General features: G+C 45.0%; 1 pseudogene across 1 annotated transcript; it reads left to right on the forward strand.

Moving 5' to 3' along the window:
* Positions 1-1203: 1203 nt before the first annotated feature.
* LOC311584911 (large ribosomal subunit protein eL8-like) lies at positions 1204-23335 on the forward strand (annotated as a pseudogene). Its single transcript, XR_014783566.1, has 2 exons — positions 1204-1297; positions 22645-23335. The product of XR_014783566.1 is annotated as a large ribosomal subunit protein eL8-like (transcript).
* Positions 23336-26441: the final 3106 nt, after the last annotated feature.

Below are 26441 nucleotides of genomic sequence, written 5' to 3' on the forward strand. Positions count from 1 at the left end.
ACAGCTCCTAAGGGTCTTCCTGAGGCACTTGCTACACTGCCAAGACCACCACCATGCTTGCCCTACCTGGTTGCCTTAGCTTGGGTTTCTGTCACTGTGACAAAAACACCACGGCCAGAAAGTAAGTTGGGGAAGAGGAAAAGGGTTTATTCAGCTTATATTTCTCACATCTCTGTTCATCACCAGAGGAAGTCCAGACAGGCATTGAAGCAGAGCAGGAACCTGGAGGCAGGAGCTGGTGCAGAGACCATGGAGGGGTGCTGCTTACTGGCTCGCTGCTCATGGCTTGCTCAGCCTGCTTTCCTACAGAACCCAGGACCACGAGCCCAGGGTTGGCCCCTCCCACAATGGGCTGGGCCCTCCCCCACTTATCACTAATAAAATGCCTTGCAGCTGGATCTCGTGGAGGCATTTTCTCAACTGAGGCTTCTTCCTCTCTGATGACTCCAGTTTATGCCAAGTTGACATAAACTTGGCAGCACACCAGTCATGTGGCTTGTTTTCTTATCTCCTTCACGTTTTTTTTGCCTCTATTTCCACTTCTCAGCAAGAATTTCTCTGAGGAAGTCAGAATGTGCCACTTGGAAGTAGGACTGCGGGGGTTTTAGAATGCGTAATTCCTAAGAAGCCTCGTTGGCATGCGGATTATTTTAAGTGGATTATTTGAAAAGCGGTTAAGGTAGAAACCCGCTCCCTTGTGCTCCACAACTGCTAGTCTTAATCATCCGCTCGGTTGGATCTGGAATAAAGTGCGAGATGGATGCGCTTCTGCGTGAGTCTGTGACCGTGCCTTCTGGAAGGGTTAACTGACTGGGGGAGACTCTTCCCAGAAGTTTTCCATGGCCCAGACAGAAAAAGCCCCGAGAGAGAAACAACCTGTGTCCTCACTGCCGAGTACATCTACCTTGCCATCAGCACCCCACCCCCACCCCTCTGCCCTTGCTTCTTCAGCCGTCCAGCACAGACTAAAGACCATATCCCGGAATCCCCCAGGCCCTCAAAACTGTGTATTTGATATAGGAAATAGGACACATTACAAAGTTCAAAGGAGGCCTTTCTTCTTCCCACGTGAGGTGGTTTGAAGAAAAACGGTCTCCCTAGGCTCATAGTTGCCTTATTAGGAGGTGTGGCCTTTTTGAAGGAAGTGCGTCACTGGGGGTGGGCTTTAGAGGTTTCAGACGCTCAAGCCGGGCCCAGTGGCACTCTCTCTTCCCGCTGCCTGATAACTCTCAGCTCCTTTCCTAGCACCTGTCTGCCTGCTTCTTGCCATTGTGACGATGTACTGAACCTCTGAACTGTAAGCCAGCCCCAGTGAAATATTTTTCTTTATAAGAGTTGCTGCGGTCATGGTGTTTCTTCACAGAAATAGAAACCCTTAACTAAGACACCTTGGATGGGCCTTCAACTCTGATGCCAGATGTTCACAGCCACACAAAACTTCTGATGAGTCAAGTGGAACTTAATAATGAAATTCATGGACTATAGAGAGGGGAGGGGGGTCCCTCTAGGAAGAAGGCTCTTGCAGACTGGTAGGTAGAAGCTTGTGAGAAAGAGAAGACAGAGGTTCTGCGTAGGATAAGTGGGTCCCAGGGAATGGTTACCTCTGTGCTGCTGGTGTGGGGCCTTTCAGAGGACTGATGGAAGAATTAAGGGTAGGCATGGGGAGGTGGTCAGTCAGCTGACTCCACCGTGAGGCGTGAGGAGATGCCTCCTCTCTGTTTCACTCATATCCTCAGGCACAGCTTCCACACAAGGGTAGAGAGGAGGACCCAGAACTTTCTCCCAGCAGAGACTCTCGCTCCACCTGATGTCCCAGTGCCATTTTCTGGACCTCTGTACCACCGAAACAACACCAGAGACAGAGATTGAGTGAGGTCACACCTTCACTGCCAGGACAGTTTTGTATTCACAGTCAGTGACCGACGGCTGAAGTTAGGTCCACTTTCTTCCAGGAAGCAGGGATGTAGGACTTTACCTTCCCAGAGAAATAGGCTTCTGGGCGATGACTCAAGGTCAAGAGAAACATCTTGAGTTGTCAAACCGGCATGAGGCTTACATAGTCATTAAAAATATTCAAATGTATTCGTGGGACTGAATATGAGGGCACAGTAAGAAGGGGGCTATATTGTAAGCCAGGAGTAGATTCCTCACCGGAAATCAACTGTGCTGGGAACTTTGAGCTAAATTCTAGCTTTTAAAACTATAAGGAATGTCTGTTCTTTAAGCTATTATTTTTACAGTATTTTATCACAGTAGCTCCAAATGACAAAGGAAGTACATACTTTATTTTATCTGAAAAGACCTCCAAGCTGTTTCCCAAAGTTAAGGCATCGTTTCACATTGTAACCAGCAGTGTACAGATGTTCCAAAGTCCAGGGTTGGAGAGATGGTTTAGCAGTGAAGAGCTCCTGCTGTTCTAGAAGAGGCCTGAAGTTCCATTCCCAGCACCCAAAAGGCTCGACACCACCAGTAATTCCAACCCTGGGAAGTGTGATGTCCTCTTACCGTTTCCATAGTAGCAGCTTGCACATGTTCATGCATACATGGGCACAGGACTATTTACCCCTGCAGTCATGCGGCAGTATGAAACTATCTCTTATGTTCTAAGAGCCTAGAACCCTGGCTGGACCTCACAGCCAAAGTTAGTAATACAACTTGAGCTCAACGAAGGCTTAAGCCTGCTAGCCTGCTGCAGATGCAGCCTGCTTCTTTAAGCTGCTTTTAAGAGACCCTAACAACTCCCACACTTGCCCGAGACTTCCCATGTGGTCCCCTTTTGCAACCTGAACTAATGCAGAGCTGTAATCTTAATTTATGGGCTCTTCCAGGCCCCTGACCCAGAACAATGCATGTGTGTCATTTGCTGAAAGCAGCAAACACAAAGCTTAAGAGCATCCTTCTAAGATTAATATCCACCATAAATTTTGAATGTAATATTCAGATATTGGTTAGTATACAGGGATATTTGTAATACTGTTTATTGTCTGGGTCAGTTGGGATTAGTTGGAGAGCCAGTGGCTTAATCCCTTGTTCAAGATTTCTGTAAAGTAGCCTATTTCTTTCCCACGTGATGTCTTCTGTGCTGTTCAATAACAACAGAGCTAAGTCCTTTTTTTAAGGACAGGCAGAGACAGACACACAGACACATACAGACAGGCAAGGACAGATACACACAGAACATGCACGGGGACACACACACACACACACACACACACACACACACACACACAGAGAGAGAGAGAGAGAGAGAGAGAGAGAGAGAGAGAGAGAGAGAGACACAGGCAGGCAGGCAGGCAGACATAGGGACAGATTCACAAGACAGCCTCCAGGGGCCCAGACTCACACAACAGGTAGACAGAGGTCAGAAGACACAGGGAGCATAAACTAGACAGCGCAAATCTAGGCTCTCTCTTGGTTAGATGACTCCAAGAAAACGTGCTTTTATTTCTGTCCTTAACGTGGCACCGATGTGTCACTGGTGATTCAGAGTCAGTCACCAGTGTGTCTAATCTATGCACACCCCTGTGTAAACTTTTTTAATCTTCAGGAAAAAAACCAAACAAATAACAAAAAGAATGCACATTGCTTGAGATTCTCATTAACACCCGGGGTCACCGTCCTTATTTTCCTCTGAGTGCAAACTATCTGAATAGGTGTGTTGTTCTTTGATTTGCATATATCTAGTTGCTTATGATGCTGATGTTTTCATGTTTAATAGAGCTCGGCATCCCTCTAAGCAGGTTCCTTTCCTAGGCCAGTCACACACAGTGTGACCCACACAGGCACAGAGAGCTGGGAAATCTTCACCTAAGTAAAGGTTGCAAGGCTAGGGCACCAGCGAGGAGGGGCTGGGAAATGCAGGTCTATATGATCAAAGGGATCCAGACAACGCTTGTCTAATGCGCCACTTTCTCCTAAGGGATATTTGGGACTGAAAGCGACTGAAAATCAGTAGATGCAGGAAACGTTCTGTTCTCTTTTTCCTGCCTAAAATCCAAGTAGTAACATTTCCTCTAGGAGGTTTTCTCCATCAGTTCTCTGCCAAGAGGAGCTGATCAGAAACAGAGCAGCGCTGAGATGGCTGTACACAAAACACCATCTACCATTACTTTCCCTCGTGTGTTTCCTAGTCATGGTGTCAACCCCACTTCCCTTTGTGAAAATGATATGACGAGCCCCTCGGTTCCATACCGCTTGTTATATTTGGATGCTTTATTACGCAACAATGGATAAGTGAAACATGCAACGCCTTTTCAATTATTCACCCACTGCAAGTAGCACATCCTGTGTCCTTGTCTTTCCAAACAGAAGAATAAACAAGTTGAGCTCCTTCAGTATTCTTCTGGCATCTCAGCTGTCGTCAGAGCAGATTTCACAGATGAATTAGTTTCCTAGAGCTGTTGTAAGAAGTTACCATAAACTTGGTGGCTTAAAATAAGAATTATTCTCTTGGAGTTCTGGATGCCAAAGGTTTCAAGCAACACGTAACAAGGGATGTAGCATCTCTGACAACTCGAGCTTGTAGCGACCTCAGATGTTCTTGGCTTATGGTTGCACTATTACAATCTCTGCCTCTGTCTTCATGTGCACTTCTCTGTACTTCTCTGTGTCCTTTCCTTCTGGAGACATCTGTCATTGTAATTAGAGGCCGCCTTACAGCCATCATGAGTCCTCCTCCTCCTTCCTCTTCCTCTTTTATCTTCCCCTTTCTCCTCTTCCTCCTCTTTCCTCTTCCTCTTTTCTTTCTCTTCCTTTTCCTCTTCTCTCCTCCTCTTCCTCTCCCTCCTTTTCTCTTCCCCTGCTCCTCCCCCTCCCCTCCTCCTCTTCCTCCTCCTCCTCCTCCTCTTCCTCTTTTTCTTCCTCCTCCTTCCTCTTCCTCTTTTATCCTCCCCTCCTCCTCTTCCTCCTCCTCCTCCTCCTTCTCCTCCTCCTCCTCCTCCTCCTCCTCCTCCTCCTCCTCTTCTTCTTCTTCTTCTTCTTCTTCTTCTTCTTCTTCTTCTTCTTCCAAGGTCTGATCATCTGCTACTTTAAAGACTTGTTTTTGACTAGACTCAGAAATAGAAGCTCTTAGCTAGAACAGGCACCGTCTCTTGGCAATCTATTTCTTTGTTTTTTGTTTTAGAGGGGTTTGCTTCCCTCATTCTGTTGGCCAAAAGTTTAAACGCATTCTGCATTCTTCTTATTTTTCTTAGTGTGAAATGTCTTCGTAGCAAGACATTGGGACACTTAACCAAGCAATGCATCTTGGGGACTCTCGTCCTGCACTTCTTCCTCTCCTCATTGAAGGGCTTCCTGACAGCATGTTGGCAGACTTCCTCATCTTCTGCAGAGACACGGAAATGCTTTTGGATTCGGCTGGCTCTTTTGAGCTCCAGAGGGTCGTTCTGCCACACACTGCCTAGACTTACAGACCCTAGACTCACAGCTCCATTGGAAGCCTCCATGAACTCACGACTCATGCCTTCTGCATTCAGGCAAAACCAGAATCAAGAATCAAATGGGCAAGCTGGGCGTGGCAGCGCGCGCCTTTAGTCCCAGCACTCAGGGAGGCAGAGCCGGGCAGATCTACATGATTTCAAGGCCAGCTTGATCAAAGTGAGTCCAAGACAGCCAAGGCTACACAGAGAAACCCTATCAACCCCCACCCCACCCCAAAAAGAAGAATCAAATGGGCAATCCAATTTCTGTGCCTGACTTCAGCAGTAGCTGGGTCTACTTGGAGCAGACTCCAGCAGCCTACAAGTGCCTAGACAGCTGCACACTGGGAAACAAGTCCAGGGAAATGATTTCCTGGGTGGCTCAGAGTGGGGCCAGTATACCACAGGGATCTCTTTTTCAACAAAATCCTTGGAGCTGATTCCCAGGTCTTGCTGATTCCTGATGGGCCTTGAAGCATCTTTTCTAATGTAACATAGAAAAATAATTCACTTATTTTTGTTTTGTTTTGATCTCCATTTGTAATTCATGCACATATAAAATATATTTTGGTTATTTTCACATTTTCACACACATAGACACACACAGACACACAGACACACAGACACAGGCACACACACAGACACACACAGACACACACACAGGCACACACAGACACACGTGCGCGCACACACACACACACACACACACACACACAGACACACACACACACTACCCTTTCCTGTCCCATGCCCCACGCTCCCCGTAACCCTTTCTCCTTCCTCATCTCCCTCCTTTTTTATGTTCTATTATGTTTTCAGTGACCCACTGGGTTTGAGCAGTGTTGCTGGCGGGAGCATGCCAGCTTTTTAGTTGTTGTCAAATGTTGCTAATTTCCTCAGCAGACATACCTTCCTAGACTACAAATTTAAAAGCTATTATGTCCCTTGCTATGCCTCCTGTCCCCATGAAGTGAGGAATTCCTTCACTATATACTTTTACCACTACAGAGTTCTGTGCAATTGCAGAGGGCCCGGCACCTATGGAGACTTTAAGACCACAAACTAATTGTCTTTTTTCCTTTAAGTCAGTGGTTCACAACCTGTGGGTCCTGACCCTTTTTGGGGGTGGGGGTCAAAGGACCCTTTCACAGGGGTTACGTGCATTCAGATATTTACATTACGATTCATAGCAGTAGCAACATTTCAGTTATAAAGTAGTGACAAGAATAATTTTCTGGTTGTGAGTTACCACAGCATGAACTGCATCATAGGAAGGCTGAAAGCTACTGCTTTGTTATTGTCTGAAGAATTTGTTTGCAGTGACACAAAAGCCTGCCCAATGCAAACACCCTCCTTTTCTCCCACAGCTCTGAAAGGGTCTTTCCTTTCCAGCTGTTTACTCCTTGACTCTTACTGCTAATCTGAGGGAAGGCTGTGCCCTGGCCACCGTATGAATGCTCTGCTGCCTTGCCGCTTTCTCACCGGATGATGGACCAACACGTTTAAGTTCAGCCACTTACCATGTCTCCGAGCATGTCAAAGGTAGCCACGTGGTTTGCCAGAATGTGCCACGAACGGCTTCAAGTCCCTCAAGAGACCTTGCTTCTAACTGACACCTGTCAACACAGTCTTTACCGTGCGCATTCCTTTCTGTGTTCTGGGCCTGAGATCCACCCAACTTCCGCATTAGACACCACTCACAGCGCTCGATGCTTTCTCTAATTCCTCCAAAGCATCCCTAGCTCATCTCACTCGTCCCAACTGAGCTCACTTCCCAGTACCAGTTTTCTGTGTCACTCGGGCTTCTGCCATGGAGACAAAGTAATGGCGATGCAGACATTTAAATAGGACAGCCAACAGTTTCTTGGACACGTTATTTTGGGCCTATGGTAAGGCAGAACCACATGGCCGGTGAACGTGGTAAAGGAATGGTCTTAACGTTGCGGTGGCAAGAGTCGGAATGGGCCTGGGTAGGAATAGCCCTTTTATTTTATTTTTTTTAATTTTATTTTTTTATTTTTTTGTTTTTTTTCAAGACAAAGTTTCTCTGTGTAACAAAGCCCTGGCTGTCCTGGACTCTCTTTATAGACCAGGTTGGCCTCAAACTCACAGAGATCCGCCTGCCTCTGCCTCCCGAGTGCTGGGATTAAAGGCATGTGCCACCACTGTCTGGCGCGATAGCCCTTTTAAAGGCCTTACTTTTGTGCATGGATTTGGATTGATGGCAGGCTTGTCACCCTGGGTCTTTCATAGTGTCCCATGCTAAAGTAAACTACGGCTTCTAACCACTGCCTGGCCTCTGTGCCTGTAGGCTGCTGGCACTGAAGTGGGTCATCTGGTGGGGGAAAAAAAATAAAGGCCTTATTTTCTCACTAGACTTCCACCTCCCAAAGTTTTCACCACTTTCCAAGAGTGTGATCATCCGGGATATCAAGCTTTTAATAAGCAACTTTTCCAGGATATTTAAGATCTAAATCATAATGCATGAAGTGAATGGGATGGTTTCAACTTCTCACAAAAAATGCAAATGTCAAGGCTTTTAATGTAGATTTTAGTGTTTTTCTCTCTTATTTATTTTATTTTTACGTGTATAGGCATTTTTTTGTTTTGTCTTTTGCTTGCATGCAGTGCCCACAGAGGCCAGAAGAGGGCATCAGAGTCTCTGGAACTGAAGCTATGGATGGTTGTGAGCAGCTGTGTGCATGCTGGGAACGGAACCCAGGTCCTTCAGATGAGCAGCCAGTGCTCTTAACCGCTGAGCCCTTCCCAGCATTTTTCAGTACTGTGTAAGGCTTGGAGCTGATGTCTAGCAACGATGCGACGGCGGCTTAGAGTGAGGCTGTTGGTACTTCCTCAACAGGATCCTAGACTTTCTCAGGCTGCTCATGACACCCTGGAGGAGGGGTGTGCATATGTATTTGGATGTGTTCATGACATTTGTAACAGCTCAATACTTGAGAAAAGGACTGATTCACTTCATCCTGGCTTCCTTTTTGTTTCTGTTTCTCTTGTGTTGGTATTGGGAGTGACCCTGAGTGTCTTTGTATTTGCCTTTTCAGCATTTGTATTGGGAACGCATTTAGTTTGGGTTAAACAGGATATACTTATGTGGTTTCTGTCAGGTCATTTCGCATATGGTTGAGTTATAAATAGCCACCACGGTGAGGAATGACTTCCAGGGATACTCCCAAGCCCACAGGGCTGATTTGCCCCGTGTCAAGACGTAAAATGTGCAGAGCCAGAGAAAGCATGGCTATTTGTACCAACACTGGGAGGACGTGGGGCGTGGAGGCAAAGCAGCGTGGAAACACACAAAACCAGAATCTAGTCTGTAGGAAAGTCTTCCAGTAATCAGAATAAAGCACTGCACTTCCAACGATGTCTACACAAAAATATATTTCTTCCCGGTTACAATCAGCTCTGGCAAGGCAGTTATGTGAGTTCACCACATTTATGTTTTGGTTTTTTTTAAAAATAGCATTTGCATGAGATAAAATCTGTAAGGTAGTGATGCAAGTCAGTTGTCCTGGGTTCGAGCCCCAGCACTGCATAAAACAGGTATGACAGTGCACGCCTGTAATCGCAGTGCTCGGGAGGTGGAGGCAGGAAGACCAGGAGCTTAAGGTCATTCTTGACTATATAGGGAGTCTGAGGCCTGAGACACATGAGAGCCTGTGTTAGCACTGGGCACGATCTCTAGCAGCATTACAGACAGTCACTATATCTATATGAAAGGAAGACTGTGTTGGTTTCCCCAAACATGAAAGGAATCCCAACGTCTATTACAATATTAATAATACATTTGTGAAATGCAATTTTTACTAACTTCTCAATAGTGAAAGAATGTTTTAATCTAACATATAAAGAAAAGACTGCAGCTGGGCGTGGTGACGCATGCCAGTAATCCCAGCACTCGGGAGGCAGAGGCAGGCAGATTGCTGTGAGTTCGAAGCCAGCTTGGTCTACAAAGCGAGTCCAGGACAACCAAGGCTACACAGAGAAACCCTATCTCAAACAACAGCAACAACAACAACAATAATAATAATGAAAGAAATAAAGAAAGAAGAAAAGACTGCACAACATTTGTGTTTTTTTCATTTAAATATATCATAGCTGGGTTTGGGAACACACACCTGCCATGCTAGTTCTGGTGAGGCAGTATTGGGAATTTGAGGCTAGCCTCTGTTATAGTGAGATGCTACCTCAAAATATATATTACTAAGTTACTGTGTGGGTAGAGAGTAATTGTATATAGAAAGTGTAAAACAGGTGTTTTGAGCATCCAATTAATAAAGATTTCAGGTTCGTGACATTCATGTCGACAGAGTTTAAAAACATATAAATTATATATATTTAAATTCTAAATGTTAAAACTCATTTCTAATTTATAACTGTAAATTTACTTTTTCCCCCTTAAGGCATATGTCCTCATTACATAGGCTTTAGCATGCCATAAACCCTAAATTGAATTATGTATCTCTCTTAACCTGTTTAGTGCCGGCAGGAAGTTTTATTCGTGTTCTTCTATCATCCCATGCCAAATGTTTGCCCTGAGAGTGGCTTCTGGCTGTTGTCTATGATTTTTTTTTTTCAAGCTGTTGATGAGAACAGAAAGCTAGCTTGTGCAAGGCTTTCTGGGAACTGAGTCTCTTGCCGGTCAAAACATGAATGAGTTTTGATGCAGGGGAAGGCCGTGCTGCTTGGGAAGGGACTCCTGCCTCATTGGTTCTTGAGTGAGGTGAAGGGGGGAAACAGTTCACTGCGAGGATAAAGCAGGGAGGCCCCTACGCTTCCTGGACTGCAAAGAAGCTCATCCAAAAGTTATCCTGGGCTCTGGAATTGGAAGATAGCATTTCTTCCCGCTGTGAAGCCCTTGCACGCCTCGACAAAGAAACATGGAGAGTGAAATCTCTGGAGAAGCGGGTACTTACTTCAGAGGTTGGTTTTATTTGCCATCTTTAGAATCAACTAGGAGACAGGGCTGGTGTGTGATCGACATCTTTATAGAATTGAAGGATGATGTTAAATTATGGAGGGTATTCTTAAAGGCCCTAGGAACAGCCGGAAATGCTGCAGGATTACTTCCGGTCAGGCTACAATAAGGTTAGGTAAACAAGGAAGAGACTGAGAAGCTCAGACGTGGGATCTGGCAGAATTTTCTCCGTGATTCGTGTTGTATAATCGTGTTATGCACTAGAAGCGTGAAGGCCTGTGGGTGTCTGTGAGAAGCAAAGCAAACTAAAGAGGAACGGTGTTAGCCGCTGTGTGTGGCAGTCATCTTCTGGGCAAACTCATTTTTAATACACCTTCAAAATGTCCTTTTTGTTTCCACTAAAGGTTTACAATGAAATGTGAGCATGCTCGGATACCTTCTGGTTCGCCATGCTTATCACGCAAGCTTAGCATGCCCAGAAATGTCCCTGTCTGTCATTTTAAGCTTTTGAACATAAGCTCCATGACCTGTATACATCCACTGTCTTTCTTTCTTAATTGCAACTGAGCATGCTCAAGAATGTAGTTACTTACTGAGCATGCTCACTTTTCTACTTTCCCTCTAAAGTGCTTTTCTGCATAAATACATGTGACCCTCCCTGCCCGCAAGGGATCAGTCTACTATGGCAAAGGCAGCTACAGCAACCTAAGTAGAGTTCTGAAGCCCCAAGAGTAAGGACAGAAGTGACAACACACCCGGAGCAGGGAGGCAGATCCATTTTATTCGGGGTGAATAAGGATTATATAGAACTTTGGGGAGGGGGTAGGGATATCCAAGGTGGGCAAAGGCCATTGGCTGAAGGGCTAAGGTGCTGAGACGCCTCATTTGCATGGAGAGGCATTCCAGGAAGCCCAGGTGCTTGCTGAGCTGGTTCTTATCTGGAGACAGGAAGTTGGACCTGTAATTTCTCTAAGGGCTACTGATAATTCCACCCCCCATTCCCCCCCACCCACCTCACCCCCCACCCCCAGCCCCCCACCCTCTCACCCCTGCCGATTAGAGGAAGCCTGCTGACAAAAGGAGTTCTCCTTTTTGGCACTGAGCTTCGACCTTAGCAGCAGGATTTCCCGACAAATATGTGGAGACTTTCCCAATAAAATCCCCATGTCCAGCCTGCACAGTAGCTCACGCCTGTAATCCCAGCATTCGGGGAGGCAGAGGCAGGGGGATCTCTGTGAGTTCAAGACCAGCCTAGTCTACAGAGTGAGTTCAGGACAGCCATCCTACAACAAAGAGAAACCCTATCTCGAAAAACCAAAATAAATAAATAAATAAATATCCCCATGTACCCACTGTTTTAAAAAAGAAAAAAAGTGCACTCCTCTGTGTTAGCGTACTGCCTGCCTCTACGTAGCAACCTATGACGTCATTACCTACCTGCCACTAGGTGTGCCTCTGCCTGGGAGTATATAAAAGGATAAACCCACCTCCTCTCTCTCTCTCTCTCTCTCTCTCTCTCTCTCTCTCTCTCTCTCTCTCTCTCTCTCTCTCTCGTATCTCTACCATATCATATCTGTTGCCTGTCATCTTATTTTTCATATTGAAAACTCTGGACCTAACTCCTGTGCTCTCCTTACCTGCCAAAAATAGTGAATATGTGTCCACTTTTTATTTCTTAGGAGTGCTTGGACGTGAAGCTGTTGCATTCATCTACACCAGCATTACCTGTACACTGTCAGCAACACATAAACAACACCTGTACCCCAGAAACAGTCAGATCGCCCCAATGCTTTTAGCCAAGCAGAGAAAAAAAGCTAGTGTGAGCCAGTGAATGAAAGAGCTCCAAACTAAGCCAAGGTGTTTTCACATTTTTAGAATAGTGTCTTACACTTGAAAAGTTCTCCCTGATCACTAGGGGTACAAAGGAACTAAGTAGTAAACGCTAAGAATCATGGGATGTGAAACTCAAAAAAAAAAAAAAAGGTGGCATTACGTAACCCTTCCCACAGATGGGCTCTGGTGGTTTTGACCTGTGCATAACGTGGCCTGAAAGGGCAGCTGTGTGTGTAAATTAGTAACCTGTAAGTGCACAGAAGCCGCCCCCCCACCCCTTCTGTTTTTTCTTTACTACTCCTAAGAATTTTCTAGACATTTCAGAGGAATAGAAACTTCAGTGCTAGACATTTCAGAGGAATAGAAACTTCAGTGATGCTGTAGCCTGTTGTTTCTCAGGTGGGCAGTTGAATGTGTGTGGGTGGGGGTGGGGGGGAGTCAGGTTTGCTACTCAGAGACACAGATATGACCTGATTTTGAAGTCGGGTGACCTCACCCAGGTGACATGGTCAGTGGCGTTGGCTGCTAAGCCTAGAGACTTGAGTTCAGTCTGAAGGACCAAAGTGCTGGAAGGAGAGAACCACTCCTATGCCCTCCACGTGTACTGTGTGGCAGCACATGTGTACTGTGTGAGAACACAAAGATACAGACACACTCACACACATATACACACAAATACACACTCACATATATATACATACACATATACACATATACATACATACACAATACACTGAATAAATGAATAAATGAATGAATGAATGAATGAATGAATGTAACAAAGTAGAGTGACCTGGGTTTGAGTCTGAGGACTTAACCTCTCTGAACTTCAGTTTCATTTTAAACAATTTGTTTTGTTTTGAATTATGTACATGCATGTCTCTGTCTGAGTATGTGCTAACAGCTATGAGCTCTTAGGTGGGGCTGCCACAGAGAAAAGGAGTCGTTAGGCAAACATGCACTAGTGATCTCCTGCTGTTTATTTGCTTTGTGCTTGTTTAATCTAACTCTTAATTTGCTTTTGTGTGTTTTTTTTTCTGTAAATTCAAAATGATAATAGTCTTTGTGGGATCATTGCAAAGGTTGAGCAAGACAGTGTGGGTTAAGCACTCAACACAATGCCTGGCAATATTAATCCTCCAGCAAGTGGAGCCATTATTCTCATAAGAGCCTTAAAAGAATGTGCAACAACATGCCTCTCTTGGTATCTCTGATCCTAAGATGCTCTACCTCTGCCTAGAGTCCTCAAAGACACACACACACACACACACACACACACACACACACACACACACACACACTTCCATTAGGGAATATAATACTAAGTGGTATGGATTCCCTTCAGCCATCTCAGTGACTGGCTGGTCACTCTCTGAGTCAGCTATGCTTTTGTGATGTTTTTTAGAAACAGACAAGGGCTGCCTCGCTGGTTTGTTGACTGTAACGAAGCAGCTATGTGACATGAAGAGAAGTGGGCCTTGTATTAAAGATTCTTTGGCAATGCTTGGGTATTTTGGGGGGGGAGTTGCTATATATTTTTAAAGATTGTTTTTCTATGTCTGAGAAGGATGGTGCCCGGATTTTAATTAGGGTTGCAGTGGATCTACAGATTGCTCCTGGTAGGATGAGCATTATCGCAAGAGTAATTCTTCTAATTTATGAGCATGGAAATTCTCTCCATCTTCTGATTTCTTTGTCAATTTCTTTCTTCTGTGTCCTAAAGTGTTCATCATAGAGGCCTTTCATCATCAGTTATGTAGATCCCTGAGTATTTATTTATTTATTTATTTATTTATTTATTTATTTGCAGCTATTTTTTGAATGGGATTGTTTCCCTGACTTTCACCTGCTACAGTGAAACCACTATTTGGCAGTTAATGAAGACAGTCATAAGAGATCAAATTCAGCCAGGTGGTGGTGGCACATGCCTTTAATCCCAGCACTTGGGAGGCAGAGGCAGGCAGATTGTTGTGAATTCAAGGTCTATAAAATTAGTCCAGGGCAGCCAAGGCTACACAGAGAAACACTGAATCGAAAAAAACCAAACCAAAACAAAACAAAACAAAAAACAACAACAACAACAGAAAAAAACCCAAAGCCATACACAAACAAAACAAAACAAAACAAAGCAAAACAAAAACAACACAAACAAACAAAAAACAGGTCAAATACAAACCCAAGTCAGCACAGGAGCTCAGCGAGAATTGTCTGCACTAATGGTCCTCCAGCTCATCATCGGTCCTCCAGCTCATCATAGTCCTCCAGCTCATCATAGTCCTCCAGCTCATCATAGTCCTCCAGCTCATGATAGGTCCTCTAGCTCATCATCAGTCCTCCAGCTCATCATCAGTCCTCCAGTTCATCATCGGTCCTCCAGCTCTTTATCGATCCTCCAGCTCATCACTCTTCAAGCTCATCATAGGTCCTCTAGCTCATGACAGGTCCTCTAGCTCAGCATCGGTCTTCCAGCTCAACATCAGTCCTCCAGCTCATCGGTCCTCAAGCTCATCATTGGTCCTCTAGCTCATGATAGGTCCTCCAGCTCTTTATCAATCCTCCAGCTCTTTATCTGTCCTCTAGCTCATTGCTCCTCCAGCCATGGCTCATCAAACATCGCTGAGGAGTGAGCGGAAAGATGGCCAGAGTCAGCTGTCAAAGAGCTGTGTAATGACAGGTTATCACACACATCATCGCATAGCAGCTGGGCCTACCTGCGTGAGACCTGCACAATGCCAAGCCTGTCACAGTTCCAAGGCAAATGGAGAGGTCCCAGAGGCCCAGGCCCTGGCCCTGGTGGAGAAGCTATGGACAGTACATGGCTGCTGAGGGAGTGAGAAACATCCTCCTTTGAGGACATGGCTGCTAGTAAGTTGGCTAGGTCTCCATGGATAAGCCCACACTTAGATGCATCTGGACAGCACTAATTAGACTCAGGAAGTTATCAATAGCTAAACAGCAGCAGCAACAACAAGAACAAGCAAAACAACAACAAAACCCAACCCAACCAACGAAAAAACAAACAACAGGAAACCCAGAGGACTTGAAGCTGGGAGGGAGGCTGGGTGGTGTGGAAAGGCTGTTGGAAGGAGGTAATGATGGATGAGCATGATAAATAGAAATTGTATAAACGAATAAATAAAAACTATTATCGGAAGTGATTATGGTGGAATAAATAGAATGGAGAATTGTTATGATTAAGCTATAATTTCAAAAATATATCTATACCTTCATCTTCAAAAAGTGAGTTATAGAAACTATATATATATGTATATACTATCTATCTATCTATATAATATATGTATTATATATATATAGCAACTACAACCAAGATTATTTTAATTAACTTTCCCTAGCACGTCAGTTTGAGTATGTCAGAACTTTGGCTGTATAGTGACCAGGCTATTGAGGTAAGTAAACACGCTGAGAAGATCTAGATACCTTACAGCAGTGTTCAGTGCATGCTAACATGTTTCAGGCCAAGAGAAAGGAAGCCTGATCCTAATATTTTAAGTATAGATCACTGACTGCTAAGTAGGTACTGAATGCAGAATGAGGGAGACATGTTCAGTACCAACTTAAAATGTCATTTCTTGAAATTTCTATGTTTGAATGAACATCTGGAGGTAGCTGTTCAGTAATTATTTGTGGATGAATTAAACTTTAATTGGTTAGGGTTTTTTGTTTTTTTTTTTAAGTTTGGTTTTTCAAGACAGGGTTTCTCTGTGTAGTTTTGGCTGTCTTGGGATTCACTCTGTAGACCAGGCTGGCCTCGAACTCCCAGAGATCCTCCTGCCTCTGCCTCCCAGAGTGCTGGGATTACAGGCCTGCACCACTGTGCCCAGCTGGTTAGATATTTTAAACAAAGGGGAAAAGCCAAAACAATTATCATTTGGGTACCCAGATATTTTAAATAATATCTATACACAACTTTACTGGCCAGATACTGTGACAAAACTGCCCATTTTCTCTCTCTCAGGCTAAACCTTTCCTATGTAAAGAAGAGTCCCTGAGTGAGAATTGCTCACTTTCACTTCCTGAGCCTGGTGGGGCTCTTTTCTCTAATTACAGCATGTACCATAGACTTCTTGGGAAGTCTGCCAAGTTCCTCACATTTTTGCCACAGAAGGCAGAATTCTCCAGAAGCATGCACTTTCCCTTTTTTTTTTCTTCTAGCAAAACTTTCTTTCCTCAGTCACCAGGAAGCCCCACCCACTGCCAGCTGCACAGAGCCTGTGTGTGCATGTGTGTGTCTGTGTGTGCCCACTGTGACATAAAAAGGATGTGTGTATGATGCAACAGAGAAGGCATTTTGCCCCATTGCCTGGAAATCTTACTATACTTTCTTTCTGGTTAAGCTCCTTTGTGGCTTTCCTCTTGCTAGGCTCATAGAGTCCTCTTCTCACACTGTGGGCAGTTGTTCACTGTGGGGAACGAAGCCAGGAATCTAAGTCTATTTGCAGTGATGTCTGGGAATTCAAGTTCTGCTCTTAGAACAATCCATTTCCTTGGTCATACTGTACCCTTGCTCTCAGAAACGATCCTGTTCATATTTGCTTGTCGCCTATCACTGATTCAGAGACTCTAGAGTGGCCATTCGCACGCCTTGAGCTGTCCTTGTATGGCTTTATTTGTTGCTATAACGGCTATGATCATAGCTCTGACCCAGGGACTTCCCTAAACAGTAACTGCAGTGAAAATATGTATGCTGCTGTTCAGTAGAAAGTATAGAAGTCTGTTGCAGGTGAGCCCAGCAAACCAGGCTGAAAGTCAAAATGGAGGCACTGGCACTAAACTGCCTCCTACCAAGACAAACCATGTTGTTTATTTGGCCTTTCAAGTGATAAGAGTTACAGAGATAACAGAGTATACTTCCCCACCAGGCTGGTTTCACTTGGCAGGGTCATGAAGTTCCCTCTACCTTGGTCCTTGCCACCGAAGATAACCTGCAGTAACCTGATGTTAGCCAAGCAGCTCTTTCTTATTGTTCTATCTCCTTGCCCTCACTTTAAGGGGAAAGTAACTTTGAAATTGCCACTCTTGGCCCATAAAAATGGGCTATTGTTATGAGTTAATTTAAAAACTATTGCAAAACTATTTACCTTCCCCTTCCCCCTCCATAAAACTGACATCCTTGGGCTTGCTGGTTGGATCACTTTCTACCATGCAGCATCTTAAGATGCGGGACCCTTTCCCAGCCCAGTTGCGCATGCGTGACCCAGGGACCTAAGATGTCGGATACTAACCGTCATCAAAGACTAACCTAGGAGCATGGCTCCAGAGCCGGTTGTCTCATGAAGTGAAAATAAGTTTTATGATAGAAAAATAAGAAATTAAAGACAAGAAGAAACTAAGGAAAAGTAGGGGAAATTCCCAAAATCTGGGATGAGATTCCAAGAGATTTGGTGGTTTTTATGGGATAATGTCAGAAACTGGACAAAGCTGTGGTAATCTCTGTTGCGTTGGTTCATTCTCTGCGTTATCATGGGCTGATCCAATGTGGGGGAGCATATACTCCATGCCTGTCTCTCTGTCCCATACAGGAAGGCAGTCATGTGCTGTTTTTATGCTCTGCCCAGCCAGTTAAGAGTAGCCGAAGCCTTTCTCTGCCCATTCATTTCCTCACCTCATATCTAGCTGCAAGCATCTTTTTCTCTCTTATCTTTACTGGCCCTGGTTTTACTGTTTTCACCTTTACATTCTTTTTTTTTTAACCTCAACTTCCATTCTCATGATAGCATAAGAAGGCAACTTGTAGTTTTCACCATGGCCCTTTTATCTTACTGGCTGCTATGAACTAACTCCCACCTCTCCATTTTATGGAATGAAGTGTTTCTCGATTAATGAGTAAAAAATAAAGAAAAATTTAACTTAAGTTGTTATTTTGTCCTTTGACCCTGCTCCTATCTAGAGTCCCAGTTACTATTTCCATATGCGAACTAGCCCCCAAATTTGGTAGTTTACTTCAGCCATCTGTTGGGTATAAGTATACATATCTCTAATTCCAGAACTCAGGAGGCAGAGAAAGGAGGGCTCACTGGAATTCCTTGCCAGCCTAGAATACATAGCAGTACCCATGGGTCCCTGAAGAGGGCATCAGATCCCCTGGGACTAGAGTTAGTGCCACTTGAGAGCCATCATGTGGGTGCTGGGAAAGGAACATGGGTCCCCTAGAAGAGAAGCCAGTGTTCTTGACCACGTAGCCATCTCTCCAGCCCCATCTATAGTCCCTTCATTATTATACTGTTGCGTCTCTTATATACTTCATTTTAACCTCTCTCTGCTACTTTGAACTTTTCCCATGGCAATATTAGAAGTTTAAGGAAAACATAACCTTTGTTCTCTTTCTCCCTGGTTGTCTTTTCTACTCATTCTTGTCTCTGCCACCTACAGAACTTACAGAACTGCATAGTATCCGATGGCACATTTTTAAATATTTAGTTGTATGTATTATGTATTCATCAAAGGCCTACGTTCAGAATTCTGGTCAATCATTTGGAACATTTTGCAAGGTAAATTTATTGGAAATTGAGGACAGTAGTGAGTTATCTTTGTATCCCTATGGCTAGCACATATATATATATCTCCAGAGCATAGCCCACATCTTAAAATCTATTTTGTGTGATTCAAATCAACTTAGAAGAGAAGATTAGTTTAAAAAAAATACTCTCTGAGTCTTTACTATCAAGCTGGCAAAGAGAACAGTAGGGTCCCTAAAATGTCCACAACTTAATCCTGGAAACCTGTGGACTTTATTAACCATCCAAGAAGAGGTGCATTTAGATTATGGAAGTGGCCTTGGTGTGTCCTGATAGTCTTGATAAGTGAAAAGGATGGGTGAGGGAGCCAGAGTCATACACTGTGAAAAAGGCGTGGCTAGCCCTTGTTGGACTCCGAAGAGGCAAGAGGACTGTTAGAATGAATATAAAGTGTTTCCCTATTTTCATGTACTGAATGCTTAGTTCCCAGACAGTCTTGCTGTTCTGGGATGTTTGGGGGACTTTAGGAGCTGGCTGTACCCGGAAGGTCAGTAGGGCATGTCGTTGAAGGACATAACTGGTCCCAGATCCCTTCCTTGCTCTCAGCCTCTTGTCTGCCATGAGGTGACTAGTCTCCTCTGCATGATCCTGCCACCATGACTGAGGCTCTGCCCAAGCACATGGTACCAAGAGACCACGGACTGAGCCTTCTACAACCGTGAGCCAAAATAAATACATCCTTTCTCCCTTAAGCCACTTTCTTTCCGTAGATACTAGCGCACAGCAAGGGTAAAAAACCAGCAGTAGGAGCTGAAAGAGGAGGAAAGACAGCAGTTGTGCTTACAAATCCCAAGCACGGTGTGACCCACGGTAGACGTCTGCCTTTGGACAGTAACCCTACAAACTTATGTCGCTTCAGGCCTCTAAGCTCCGGGTGACTTGCTATGGCAGGGTTAAGGAAACCAACACAAATGGCAAAGTTAAGTGAAACAAGAAGTGGGGCGTAGGGGGAGGAAGCATCAGAGCTCAGTGAGGCACGGATTGCCAAATACCTAATTTTTTTTTTTTACTACCACAGCATATATCCACATGCCCTCCCACCCCCTCCTCGTGGTTTCACTTCCGCAAAAATCAAGTATGAAAGAGTAATTGGAGTTACAGGGAAATCAGGGTTGGCGCAGGGTTTTCAAAAGCGTGTGGAAGTTATAACTGGAGCAGGAACAAAAGTGAGAAAAGATGGAGATGGTGACGTGGGTTGCGTCAATACGGGCTCCTCGGCTCCACCGGTGGCCCACTCCTTCCACTATTACAACTCAGGCTTGTACTTTCTCCAAGAGAATAGAGTGCGTTCAAAGCCAATTGTTTTTGATAGGATCATGCTGCATTCAAACTGAGGATCCAACTCTAGAGACTGGGCTAGCAGCTGGTAAAACGCTTGCTGGGCAGGTACCAGGACCTGAATTTGGGTCCCCAGCACCAAGGTAAAAGCCAGGAAGAGCACAGCACATGACTGAAATCCTAGCACGGTAGAGCTGCCTTCTGCCCCTGACACCATGCTCTCAGTGATGGTCTGTATCCCCTTGAACTGTGAGCCAAAATAAGCCTTCCCTTTCTTAAGTTGATTTTGTGAGATGTCTTTGTTATGGCAAAGAGGAAAGTAACTAACAGAAGGCCTCATTCACACAGCAGCCACAGGACAGGTGGGTTTTCAAGTCTATATCCTGGCCCCAGAGTTATTAATGCATCGCATATATTAATATACGTGACAAACTTATACTAATTTCTTTCTTTCATGTGTGCGATGTTTTTTGGACAGGATTTTATTGTGTAGTAACCCGGTTTGGCCTTGAAGTTCAGATCTTACTGGCCTAGTCCCCAAAGAGATAGAGTTACAAACATGAGCCACCAGGCCAAGACTGTTATTTAGTATTATATATTTTTTAAGATTATGCTTTTACTTATGTGTGTGTCTCTGTGAGTGGCTGTCACAAGTGTGTGGGTGCTTCAAGAGTCAGGACAAGGGTGTCCTGGAGCTGGAGTGACAGGCCATTGTGATCTGCCCAATGTGGATACTGGGATCTGAATTCACATCTTTTTTAAGAGCAGCAAGCACCCAAAACTGCTAAGCCACCTTTCCGAACCCTCGACTTAACGTTAGTACATATTAACTGTATAAAATAACAGTTTTCCTTGTGCTATTTTACATATGCATATGACATGCTTTGATTATATTCTCCTGTGTAGTTAGTTCTTTTCTCTCTCCTCTGTCTCCTTTTCTCCCTCTCTTTCTCAGTCTCTGCTTCCATGTCTCACTTCTGGTCCACTCTCTATATTTAGGGCAACACTTCTGGCTGAGAGGGACAATGCCTGTGGTCCTGTCAAGGCTTCAAAGCCTAGTTCAGCCACCAGGCCCCCCCAACACTGTGTACACACAGAAGCACCACACCCCCATCACTGTGCTCCCAGGCTCCCAGGCTCAGTGATCACTTGGTGTGTAGGCTAGCCCACATCTGGCAGAGCCAGCTATGTTGGTGGAAGAACAAAATCTCCAGACTGTAAAGAAGAGCTGGAAGGATGATCAGGGAAACTGAGGCCATGCTACCTAGGAGTAGAAGCTGGTGGGGGAGGGGATTTGCTTTCCAACGTAGACCAGGAAACCCCTTCACATCTGTGTAACAAGGAAGAGACTGTCAGCATTCGTTGAAATTTCCTCAGAGAAAAAAGCTACAGGAAAGTGGGGGTACAAAAGAAGTTAACGCTGGAGCTCACTCTATGATCAGGGACAAAAAATTTGGGGGTTAGGAGGCAAGTGTGGTTTCTTCACCACTCATTTTAGGACATCTGGAAAAAACGAGTTACATGTTAGGGATTAGTAAACACTGATCGGACTGAAGATGTGAGTGAACTGGATTTAAATTGCCTACGAAGGACCTCTAGCAAGGGCAGTTATGAGTTCTTCGGAAGGTTTGAAAGAGAGAACCAATTAAATTTGGTTTAAATGGGGGGAACTTGTTAAATGCAAGAGGGATGCAAACTTGCGAAGGGATGTTTTCCTTTGTGCTTTCAGCTCCTGCTCTGGGAAGCAGTGCTTGCGCTGTGGATGGTTGCTTATATGTGGGTTCCACAGATCACTGTGGCCCATACCCACCATATTTTCTGGGTGTCCCACTTGAAGCTGGCATGTGAAAATGATGTCGCCCTTATGAAACATGAAGTACAGTTGGTCTTGACCTTAGTTAACACTACAATCTTCATAAACCGTGAATCCCCAATCATGCCACCGGCCTTAGCAAGCCTACCACATTGTATTTTTCCATAAGCCGTACAGTGCCCTGCAGAAGAGCCTGGGAAATTGACACAATACAACAGACTATAGCGAGGGAGCCAGGGAGAAGAGAAAGGAAAAGCGCTTATGTGTTTATTTTATTTTTTTTAAAAACTGCAGCCAAAAAAAAGATAAGGTTGTTTATTCAGCTTCAAACACCAAGAGTGGAGAACTATGAAATCAGAACTGAAAGAGTTATAGTCAGCAAATAAATATGCAGTTCACTGTAGCCGGGGGTGGGGGGGGGTGGGGGGGGTGGGGGGGGTGGGGGGGGTGGGTGGGGGGGGTGGGGGGGTGGGGGGGGTGGTTGGGGGGGGCAGCCATGAGGCAATGGACTGAGGAGCTCATGAAGTAGTAATATGGGAACCTTGCTTCTTGGGGTCTAACGCCTAGTTTCATTCTTTTCTTGTGTGCAGTGATTATTTGCAGTCTGCTTTTGGAAAAGGTGTCGATCCAGTGACAGGCAGAACTGCAAACAGAGGATGCTTAACAGCCTCCTCCTTCTGTGTTGGGTACCAAATAGCTCTACTATTGGCCTGAGAGTGATCTTTGGGTCACAGAGCCTTGTCTTTCGGAGCAAGGCTTTGGGAAGCACTGAAGGTAGCTGGAAATTATCAAAGACTTGGGGTTAAAGATTCTTGATACTGCTCTCTCCTCCAGCCCAGCAAGATGCCCAAGGGAAAGAAGGCCAACAGGAAGAAGATGGCCCTGGACCCCACCATGGTAAAGAAACAGGAGGCCAAAAAGGTGGTCAATCCTTTGAGAAGAGGCCCAAGAACTTTGGCACTGGGCAGGACATCCATCCTAAAAGAGATCTCACTCGCTTCGTTCAATGGCCCCACTACATGAGGCTGCAGCGGCAAAGGGCCATCCTCTATAAGAGGCTCAAAGTATCTCCTGCCATTAACCAGCTCACCCAGGCCCTGGACAGGCAAACAGCTACCCAGTTGCTTAAGCTTGCCCACAGGTACAAAGCAGAGACAAAGCAGAAGAAGCTACGGGTACTGGTACATGCTGAGAAGAAAGCTGCTGGGAAAGGGGACGTCCCAACTAAGAGACCACCTGTCCTTCGAGCAAGTGTCAATACAGTCACCACCTTGGTGGAGAACAAGAAGGCTCAGCTGGTGGTGATTGCCCATGATGTAGACCCCATTGAGCTAGTGGTTTTCCTACCTGCCCTGTGTGGAAAGATGGGGGTCCCCTACTGCATCACCAAGGGAAAGGCCAGGCTGGGGCGGCTGGTCCACAGGAAGACTTTCACCACTGTTGCCTTCACACAGGTAACTTGGAAGACAAGGGTGCTCTGGCTAAGCTGGTGGAAGCTATTAAGACCAATTACAATGACAGATAGGATGAGATCCATGCCACTGGGGAGACAACATCCTGGATCCTAAATCTGTGGCTCACATTGCCAAGCTAGAAAAGGCAAAGGCTAAAGAACTGGCTACTAAACTGGGTTTTAAAAAAAAGATTCATGATATTTTCAGAAAATGTCCTAAAGCTGTAAATAAATATGCACAGCAGAAGTTGGAAACAAAGCCTTTGCTCAAGGGAAATTTGGAGAAGTCATACACTGATGGTGCTGTGATGCATCTTCTCTCCTTTTTATCTTTTTTGGTTTTTTGTTTGTTTGTTTTTTCAAGACAGGGTTTCTCTGTGTGGCCTTGACTGTCCTGGACTCACTTTGTAGGCCAGGCTGGCCTTGAACTCACTGGAACTCACAATGATCTGCCCGCCTCAGCCTCCTGAGTGTTGGGATTCAGCCACCACACCTGGTGCATCCTCTCTGCATCCTCTCTCCTTAAAGGGACCGCAGCATCTTCTGGCTTTGGGGTGTTCCCTGACCATGCCCTGCTACTTTTTTTAGGTATGGCAGGCACCAGGGATCTTTCTTCATTACTGTGGTGAAATCAGAGGGTGTGTGTGTGTGTGTGTGTGTGTGTGTGTGTGTGTGTGTGTGTGTGTGTGTGTGTGTGTTCGAGGGCAGAGGACAACCTTTGGTATCATTCTCCAGGCACCATTCATCACAATGGCAGCATCATTGTTGCTTTTGTGATCCCCTGTACTATTCCTAAGATGCTGAGAAATGGGGGTGGTGGGGGGGGCATTAAGGTACTTTTTCAGATGTTTATGGAGCATCTATCTGCTGGGTGAGAACTAGGGATTGCCTGGGGCCCTGTGCTTTATGGAGCCAGTCCCTCTAAGTAGGGTGTGGGTAGTGAGAACTGCAATGAAAGCATCCACAGTAAGGGGAACGGGCTCAGTAGAATCAATTGCCTGGTTCAGATAGTCGGCCCTCTTCTGAGTACTGGAAAAAAATAAAATAAAAGCAGACTGGGCCTCTCTGAACTGAGAGACATGGCTGTGAAGAGGCCACAAAAAGTCAAATAGCCGTGCAAGTGTGTCATCCTGGTCCCCAACTCTCTCCTGTCTGTTACTTCATGCCATTACTAGTCAGTGGCATGGCTATCAATCTTCCTGGTTTTTTAGATGCTACCACCTTAAATTCCAGGCTAGAGTAACAGGGTTCTGAGGCCATGAAAAGATGACTTTGGAGGAAGTCAGACTTGCATCTAAACCCTCTTTTTCTACAAATTTGTGACATCAGACTTTTTGTTTCTACTGTGTAAGACAGAAGACCACCCCAAGTGCTCTAGAAGAAGGAAATAGGCAACGTGTATGCTAAGGGCAGCATAATGAGAGAAGTTGACCATGACTTGTCTGTAGGAGGGACAGGCCACACCTGTTGGCCAGTACTAGCATGTGGATATAGTGGACAGACAACGAATCTCACTCTGTATTTTTTTTTTATCAGATGTGAGACTTCCTATTTTCTATTTCTGAAAAGGAGATAACACAAGGTTGTTTAGCTCATAAGAATTAAAATGATCAGATGACTACGGCATATTTAGGAACCCAATCAATGTTTCTAACGTCAAACTTCTTTGAACTATGCCACCTCCCATATCCTCTGATGCCCTCACATATGGCTTTACCCAGTGTCCATCTGCTACCTCTGTCTCTGCTCTCTGCATTACCTCAGGAGGAGCCAGGCATGGAGGCAGGCTTGAGGCTCCATAGCAAGTGTGTGGGAGACGACTACTTCCCAAAGAAGTCTTCCTTCTCTGTAGTTAGTGATGCTGTTCAATATAATCAAGTTTTACCCTTGAAAGCAACCACAGGACTGACTTCCCAAGTTCTGACCCATTTGTTAGGGGAGCTGTTGGCTGTCACATTCTCCTGTTTTCCACCTTCAGGACAACAACATGGTTCAGACTCACCAAGAAAAGACCTGTTTTAATAAATCTAAAAGAAAGTCTAAGAAAAATATATTGATTTAGAGCTCACATCTTCAGACCCAAGTCTACTATTTGAAAAGAGACAGCCAATACTAGTTCAAAGGAATAACGGTTTGCAAGATTATGGATCTGTCTGGTTCCATATATAATCAAAGGATTTTTTTCTTTTGTTGTTTGAAGTTTAATCATTTTCACTCTCCATTGCCTTTGTCATCCCCTCCCCTTTCCCACTGAAATCCTTCTTCCTACAAATCCTCCTCCTACTTTAATGCCTTCCTTGTGTGGGGGACACTGGGTTTAATTAGAGTTTCTGGCCTGAATATGGGTGAGATGTTTCCCAGAGCGAGGACAACTTACCAGTGGCTACACTACCAAAGAAAGTGATATTTCCTTCCCCAACAACCAGTGACTGCCAACAATCCCTCAGGAATGGTGGGGCCTCATGAGCCCCTCCCTCATCCATGATGCAGTGTTGATGAGCTCAGTCGAGTACGGGTCTTGGGCAGACAACCACAACTGCAGTGAATTGATGAGGACAAAAGCTGTCATATCTAGAAGACATGTCTCTTTTTGCTACATATCTCCCCAACTTCTGGCTCCTTTACACTTTCTGTCTACTCTTCTACAATGTCCCCTGAACCTCGGAGGGGTGTCGCAGGTGTTTGATTTAGGACTGAGCATTCTACCATCACTTATTCTCAGCATTTTGGGATGTTATGGTTTTCTGTGTGAGCTGCCATACACTGCTGAAACAAGCCTCTCAGAGAAGGCTGGGTATAGCGCTAACCCAGGGGTATAAATATGAGCATCAGAAGGCAGTTTGACCATATGACCATCTAGCAAAGCAATAGTACCAGGCTCTCCACTAGGGCCTACAACCTCCCTGCCTTAGTTAGTTAGTTTGCTAACTTTACTTAGTTTCTAAGGCTGTGAGGAGACACCACAACCAAGACAACTTATAAAAGAAAGCATTTAACTGGGTACTTGCTCATAGCTTCAGAGGGCGAGTCTGTGGCCATCTTGGGAAGCATGGCAGCAGGCAGGCGTGATGCTGGGCCGGTAGCTGAAAGCGTACATCTTCTCCAAAAGTTGGAGGCAGAGAGACAGATTCTAGACCTGTTGTGGGCTTTTGAAACCCCAATACCCCAACCCGGGTGA

The sequence above is a fragment of the Acomys minous genome (assembly GCF_964271855.1).
Source record: "Acomys minous genome assembly, chromosome: 15".
Lineage (NCBI taxonomy): Eukaryota > Metazoa > Chordata > Mammalia > Rodentia > Muridae > Acomys > Acomys minous.